Source organism: Emydura macquarii, unplaced genomic scaffold (genome assembly GCF_026122565.2).
Source record: "Emydura macquarii macquarii isolate MOO-44397 ecotype Brisbane River unplaced genomic scaffold, CSIRO-AGI_Emac_v2 contig_2897, whole genome shotgun sequence".
Classification (NCBI taxonomy): Eukaryota; Metazoa; Chordata; order Testudines; family Chelidae; genus Emydura; species Emydura macquarii.
Genome location: NW_027133034.1, coordinates 12695179 through 12703000, shown reverse-complemented (window position 1 = coordinate 12703000; position 7822 = coordinate 12695179). Strand labels below are relative to the sequence as shown.

The window sequence follows — 7822 nt, the reverse complement described above, 5'->3', positions numbered from 1 at the left end:
CACACACAAATCAACTTTTCAGGATTTGCCTAGCCAACTTTCTTTTTGCAAGAGTGAAGCCCCAAATAGCATTCTGCTTAAAGAAATTGCTATAGCACCACCTATTGGAAATAAATGTAGAACTGAAAAAAAATCTTGCTCACTTGCGTAGATGTTTAAAGGGTTACTTCCTAGTGTTTGTTTTAATTAGAGATTTCAAATCAAGTGAAAATGTTTTTAAAATGTCATTTTAATGTTTGAACAGGCAGCTAATCACCCGGCATAAGTCAGTGTAGCTCCAGAAGAACTATGCTGTAGGATCTGGCCAAAATGTTAAGCTTCAGTACAAAACAGATCCATACCACCACCATAGTTTCTACTCTGCAGTGACCCATGGCAGAAGCCCTGCACCTGCTGGAGTATAGGCTTGATTGCTTGATACTTTTCTTTCTAATTATGTTTTTTAAAATTGAAATGAAACAATTTTCTTTAAAGAAAACAAAACACCTTGAATTAAAAAAGCTCCTGCCTTCTTTGAGAATCCTTGAAATAAAAGGTACAGCCTCAGTTTTGTAGAAATGCAGTTAGTTTATGAAGTGTTAATCCTTTGCTGTCATTTTTGTCAAGATGATACTCAGATGTCTGATAACTTTAATGACTCCTCCCTCTGCTTATCTTGAGGCAGTGAATGTGTGATTTCAACTCAACCTCTTACTGCTAAATGACCCCCCCAGAAAGAATATCCTCAGATATAACTCCATATCCAACCTCCTTTGAGTCAAATTCTGCCATGATTTACTTTTGAAATCAAAGCGAATTATACAGAATTTAAATCAGAATATTATCTGGTGCAGTCTGTAACCTTGGCATCCTCTCTCTACCTCCTCTCATCTTCTTCTGCATATCTGTTAATCTTCCCTTCACCACCTTTAGAACAATGTTTGTGAACATCTCTACCTCTGCTGAAGTCCTCATACATACCTTCATCTCCTCTTGCCCTGACAATTGCAGCTTCCTCTACTGTGGCCTCCCCAAGACCCAGTTCCTACAACTGCAGCAGCAGGTACAAATAACATTAATGTGAAGCCTTCTACTTCCTGATTTTTTCCTCACACCAAAACATGTGACCGCATTGTTCCCATGTTCAAATAATTCCATTGACTACTAATTCATTTCAGAAGCCAGCTCAAAACGGCTCAATTTGTTCTGAAAACTCTGAAATTCTCAGACTACCTTGCAGAAGCTGTCTCTCTATTCCCCTCCCAAGTCTCTCTGCTTAACCAGCACTGGCCTCCTCTCCACAACCTCACCACAGCTGCTGTGAGAGCCTCTCCTTACTAGTAATGGGGATCATGTAAGTACATTAGACATTGTACTATTTAATTTTGCAATTTTTTGGGCATATAGTTGACATAAGAGATGCTATAGAGCATAAAGTTGCATTTGGTGGAACTCCCTAATGTGCTATAGAAAAGAAGTACTTACCAAGAAAAATAACATTGCAGAAATAACATGTGCATTAGCTTAAGTCGAAATATTTTTCACATAGGATAAAAATAAAAGTAGGATGCTTATCAAGTATTTCTAAAATTTTAATCCTCAGATTTTACTCCTGTCATCAGCCTATAGGATCACTTGAATTACAGCCTCTGGGTTCTAAAATTCTTAACTAGTATTCCACAGTATTATTTTTCACAAAGAATAGTCCAATTGAAATGTGACAAAGAGCTACTAAAATATATACTGTCCTTTCTCCCAAACGTAAGCAAGACTGAAACCTCTTTTCATTCATATTGCTGATAAAGTGATTTAGAAAGCGACCCTGCTACTAGTAGTGTTTTGTTCTGTCCCCAGTTTGCCATCTCCTTCACTTTAAGTAGGGCATGTAGTGTCATTTCATTCTTCTCATGTGCCACCACTGCCACCTCCTCCTTCTGCCAACTCCTATCACTGCACATTTTTTATTCTCTACTTTTCCCTCTTTCCCCAGACAGCATGCTACAGGCTTCTTTGTGGTTTGTAAAAGACTTTTTCCCTTATGCTTCTCTTTGGAAACTAACATTGTTCCCTGTCTCCTCTTGTGGCATACACTCAGAAGTAAAGGCAGGGAAAACACAAGTATATTTCCAGATGATCAGGAGAACCAAGAGTAACATTTCTTTGGAGCAACAGTGTGTAGTATCAGGTTCAGGGTCTTGAGAGCGCTGATATGATTTACCATGTCCTATGGCAACATCTAAACTTCCTCCACTGGTTACTAAATAAAAGTTAATCTGAACAGAAAACCAGTAAAGTCAACAGGTTTCTCCCCCGAGCCCTCAAAGTCAAATGCCACACTTCCCATTTAACAGAAATGCTTAGTAAGCATTTTGGATGGGTAATTGGTAACTGAAGGGTCAAAGTATTTATCATCATTGATATTCATTTACTTCTATATTGATGGAGATGACTGCTCTAACAGGCATTCGATATGAGGTTAGTTTGTATAGTAGACTTTTTCTCCCTGCAGTAGTCTGATGCAGATCAGAATCCTACCTGTGAGAGTAAATCTGAAGTTGTTATTTTTTCCTTCTGACTGCACTGAAAGATATAGCTGACTTAATTTACATGTCATTTAGATGGCAGAGTTTCTCAGATGGAAAGTAGAATCTGAACTATTTTGTTTATTTTAATTTTTATCCATATCATGGTGTAGGGGAATACAACTATCAAAGTGATCTTCAGAAATAGGTAGCTTATTTAAATCCCTTTGAGGAAGTTCACTCACGAACTTTCAGAAGTCAACATTTTAAAATGTTAAAATGAATAATAAAAGATATACAAAAAGAGATTGTCATACAGCTAGAAATTAATAGCAGCACTGGCAGTTCTAGCTATGACTTATTCATACTAGCTAGCCTATATAAGAGCCCTGGTTCCCTTCGTTTAAACCTGTGACCCCCACACCCCTTCCTGGTTTTTTTCATTAGTTGTCCTCTATAATCAGTTGTATCCTAGGCTCAGTGACTCCTCCCCTTAGGATGGGGGAGGGGCCTTTAGCAGTGGGCAGTCACTTCCCAGGTTACAAATAGTACAGTTTCTAAGGTATTTACTTTTGAGTAATTTAGATCATATTAACTAAATGAGTTTATATTCATAAAGTCAATACATTGCTACATTCTTATTTACTCTTTGCTATTTATGCTGTTTACTATGCGCCTTTCACTTGTACTGACACTGCAGAGAGACTCACTAGTTATGTTTAGAACTTTTCTAGTCAGCTAGCATCCTTTTCCATGCCCTGACATGGATGTTTTTGTCGGGGTTGCAAACACTGCAAGAGAGAGTTTAAAGTTTATATATCTTCATTTTAAACATTTTTAAAGAAAATAAAAAACATGTATATTAGGTTTGTAGTAAAAACAAAAACAAAAAAAACCCAAACAAACTAAAGTTTGAGTATAAATTGGCAATATCTTTAAGAAGAACTATACACAATTAAAAACACGACAAGGGTAAATAACCTTAATGCAGTTAAAATAATGGCATCATTCTGGAATAGGTAATTGAGCAGCATGATGGGTCTAGCTCAACCAGAGATTTCAAGTCATTGATTTTGGTATGAAGTGCAGGGATTTTTTAATTCAAACTGGAGATGACGAGAGGAAGACAGTACCACAGCTGGTACTTGGACTGGAGGACAAGCAATAGACAGTATGCAGTGTGCCTGGCTTATCTCCCCTCTGCTGTACTTCAAAAAAACAAAAACAGTAAATTTTTTCACAGTAATTAGGTAAATTGTTGACAAAATGCACTTATCCATCACTGATTAAACAAATCACTGAACAGAAAAAGAACAGCCTGTCATCCCTCCTTTACAGATGGGTTTGGTTAAGTAGTCAAGCTGGCTGGCTGTTTATGGCCAATCAGACTCCAGCACAACTGTTACATCCTGTCAGGAGGATTCCTATATCAGGGCATGGAAGTGTATTTCTCCTGTTTTGAACCGCTGGATCAGCAGAGTGACAGGATATTTTTCTCCATTGGTACTGGTATAAGTTAACTGGTTAGTCCTTTTTCAGACTTCAAATCAATAAGATCCAGTCACTATGTAGAAACTGAAGATACATGTATTTTAGCCCTGACATTTTAAATTACATAACCAGGGAGGAATTAGACATGTCCTATATTATATACAGTCAGTCCAGAAACAGGAAAAGCTGTTCAGATACCATGGTAATAAGAGTTTGTGTAAAAAATTGGAATTTCCATCCTGCAGGTAATTCCAGTATTTTGAACTTGTATCTGGACCAAATTGGGCCAAAAAGTCAAAATATCAATTTTTTCCCTCCACAGAATAGAAAGTTCAGAAAATTTCTATTTGGATACGTCCAAGCACTTTGTTTTGGCTCCATTTGACATTAAACAGAGTCCACTGGAACTGCCACGGTATGGAGTTGTAGTTCAGCTGCCTTGTGCCCCTATTTTCTTCTATAAACTAGCGTCCCTGACTGGACTACATTTCTTACGATGCACGACAATGAATCAACCAGAGGAGAGACTGCAGTGCCTCATGGGAGATGTAGTCCAGCCAGAGAGCCTGGCCCATATAGAAGAATGGGGACATAGGTAGACTATGGAAATATATTTATGTATGCAAACAGTAACTTCAGTACATTATGAAAATATTAAGTGCTGTCAACATATACACACACACTCCCACCTTACTTTCATTCCAAATTCTCTGTCTGGGCCTTCTGAGATTCACAAAGGACCACACCCTATCCCAAGGAAACATATTTCCTAAGTCAAAAATTCTATCCATTTAATTGTTATATAGGTCAATAAGCTTAATAGGATTGGTGTTGGGGAAACAAAGTGCACTCAGTGCTTTATGCCAATGTTTTAAGGAGAAGAGACCAGGGAAGAAAATGTAAGAGGTAAGAAGACTTGCCCATCACTATGTTTCTAAAGCAATACAATTTCTTTGTATGAAATTGTTCTGCTTACGTTCTGCATTTACCCATAGTTTCCTAGTTTTCTTTTTTTATTGGAGCCTCTAACTTCTGAAATTTTTACCCATGTAGAAGATGTATTTCTACCAACTTGATCAAGACTTTTCATACTTTCGAAATGTCCTTTTGTATCCTTTTCAAAGTTTCCTCATTTCTAATAAGGCCCAATTTACATTTTTAATCACAGACTGCTGAGACACATGCCCTAATATTATTAGATTCTGGATATCCTATGCTGCACCCTTTTCAAAGCAATAAATAGCTTTTTTGGCACTGTGCACGATATTCCAGTTGGGAGACAAAATTCTGATCTCCTTTACACCCATAAGAGACTTCATTAGGTTTACATACATTGAATAGAGAGCATAATTTGACCCAGGGAGCCTTATGAAGATCTATAGTAATAGTATAACCTAAACAATTAGTTGTTTACTAATTGTCTACTAATTCAACAAGGTAAACAATACAGCGACTCTAGTACTTTTTTTTGTTGCTTTCATAATTTTACTGTTTATCACGTTTTCCTTGCTGAAGTTTTTCTTGCTAAAGATAAGCCTGCCTTAAAACATTATTTGTTATGAATAGTAACTGCTTGAAATACTCCACTGATATACCCAACTTGTTCCATCACCATAAGTACACTATAGATCAAATTATCTACCTGAGATGGTGAGTATATTAAAATCATTTGAACTTCATTTGCATGATCATTCTGCTAAAGATACTAGCTGTGCTGCTGACTCCAACATTTTGAAAGACACCTGAAATTCCTGGGGGGGGGGGGTTAAAAAACAAAACAAACAAAAGACATTACAACACTAAGTATGCAGGAAATGAAATGTGTTAGTTGTTATCTATTTCAAATTAGATTCAGCACATAACTGTCTGAAGTGAGCACACCTAGCAATAGTTTACGTTTGTCTCCCCAGTAAGCTTTTTAATCAAAAGTAATCTGGTGTTAAGCATATTGAAAAGCCTTTCATTAGCCATGGATGGGTTTTGATTTATTCATATGCTGTGCAACATATGTTGCTTTTGCTGCGGTCTACAGCAAATAAGTGTTTCGGTTTCTGATTGATGTTTTGGCATGCTGCCTGTTTTCAATTTTCAATGTGCAAGGCAGGTATTTCAGTCTCTGTGGTTGCTGGCTTTCAGTGGTGCAAGCTTGCATGGGCCTCTTAACATTAAAACACACACACACTTTGAGGAGGTACAAAACCCACATTAGGTGGCACAGGCAATTCTCATTTACACTAAGGGTTTTTCACACTGCTTTAGCAATTGTAGGTTATATTGACATCTTTTCTAAGGCCACTTTATGTTGCAAGAGTGGTGCAAAATGGTCTTCATGTCAATAAGAATCAGGCCAAAAGGTTCTTAACTGTATAAGATGCTTCATACCTGTGCGCATGTATGTACACACACAATTCATGTAATATAAGAATTTAGCAATAATTTATGACCTATGCTAAAATGCCTCTGGAGCAATGGTTCCCAACCTTTTTGGCTAACGGGCCACAGATATCATTTTTACAACCCGGAAGGGCCACCAGTCTCCGCCAGCAGGCCTCCCCCCCGCACTGCAACCAGATGGCAGGAGTTCTCTGGCTGCAGCAGGGAAACCACACTTGTTCTCTAGCCCTGTGTTCTCCACCTGGGTCCCTAGGCAGGGGCTCCCTTCTGCAGCCAGAGGGAGATCAGTGCTTCCCTCCCTCTGGCTCCAGCAGGGACCCCAGCATCTATGGGTCACCTAGGCAGAGCACTTTCCCATGCCCCCTACCACAGCCAGGGGGAGGGGAGCACTGATCTCCCATCCCCTTGGCTGCTGCAAGATGCCTGCACCGGTCTTTTAGCCCTGTGGAAACACACACCACCTGGGTCCTTAGGCAGCAGCTCGTTACTGCAGCCAGCAGGAGGGGAGCTGTGGGCCACTTTGAAAGCCCCCGCGGGCCACTTTTGGCCCCTGGGCCACAGGTTGGAACCACTGCTCTAGAGGTATAAATTAAAATCCAGGATGTGGTCTAGGAAGAAAGAAGGGAGACAGCTGACCCACAGAAAAACAGGAGCAAGGCCATTTCTAACAGTGCTGAAGAATACACTTCAGATGAGTACACAGCATCCACAATATTTTACATCTATATTAAAATATTAAACATGACAAATGCACAGGGGACACTTTATCCCTGACATCCTTAACAATAAATGTCCTTGGAATTCGAAAGGAAGGAACAGAAGCTGAGTTTCTTCTCTGCCTCCTCCATCTCCCAGCCCTCCCTCCCTTCCTGTATACCCCCTTTCTTTCATTTTCCCACCTTGCTTCTTTGGCAAGCAGCCTCTGGAGTATGGAGTCATTATGGGTTATAGAGAATAGACAGTTCCTACCTGTGAGAAAGTGGGTCAGGATCGGCAGTGTTGGGAAAAGCCTGTTCCATCCCTCCTGATAAAGTCCTCCTGCCCTGCCCAAGACCTCAGAGACTTCCCCAAGCCCTAGGGAACTGGCCAGATGTGAAGTGGTTTACAACTTGCATGTACATCTGAGGCAATGCTCAAGTTCTACCTTGAACTGAGGTGGAACGAACTGGAGGAGAATATGATCCAACAGGCAAGATTCATTTGGAACCTTTATTCCTTCCCTCCACTGAAAGTAATGATCACCTGGATTACAAATAAAGACAATCACTTGTATTTTGTGATGCAGGATCATCTGTGTCAATGACATGATACTTGTATGGACAAAGTATAATTATAGTGATGAAGAAAAAAAAAAGGATCATTAAGTTTACAAAATAATTAATTGTATATACATTTGGCAATATTAAAACATTGTAACAAACTAAATAATCAAGTTT

The 7822-nt window shown here is 39.1% G+C and overlaps 1 long non-coding RNA gene across 1 annotated transcript; it reads right to left on the bottom strand.

The window, feature by feature from the left end:
• Positions 1-226: 226 nt before the first annotated feature.
• Positions 227-7617, bottom strand: LOC137166711 (uncharacterized). Its single transcript, XR_010923774.1, has 3 exons — positions 7356-7617; positions 5699-5743; positions 227-300 (listed from the first exon to the last, which is right to left on the bottom strand). It is a non-coding gene; the product is annotated as an uncharacterized lncRNA (long non-coding RNA).
• Between the last annotated feature and the right edge of the window lie 205 nt (positions 7618-7822).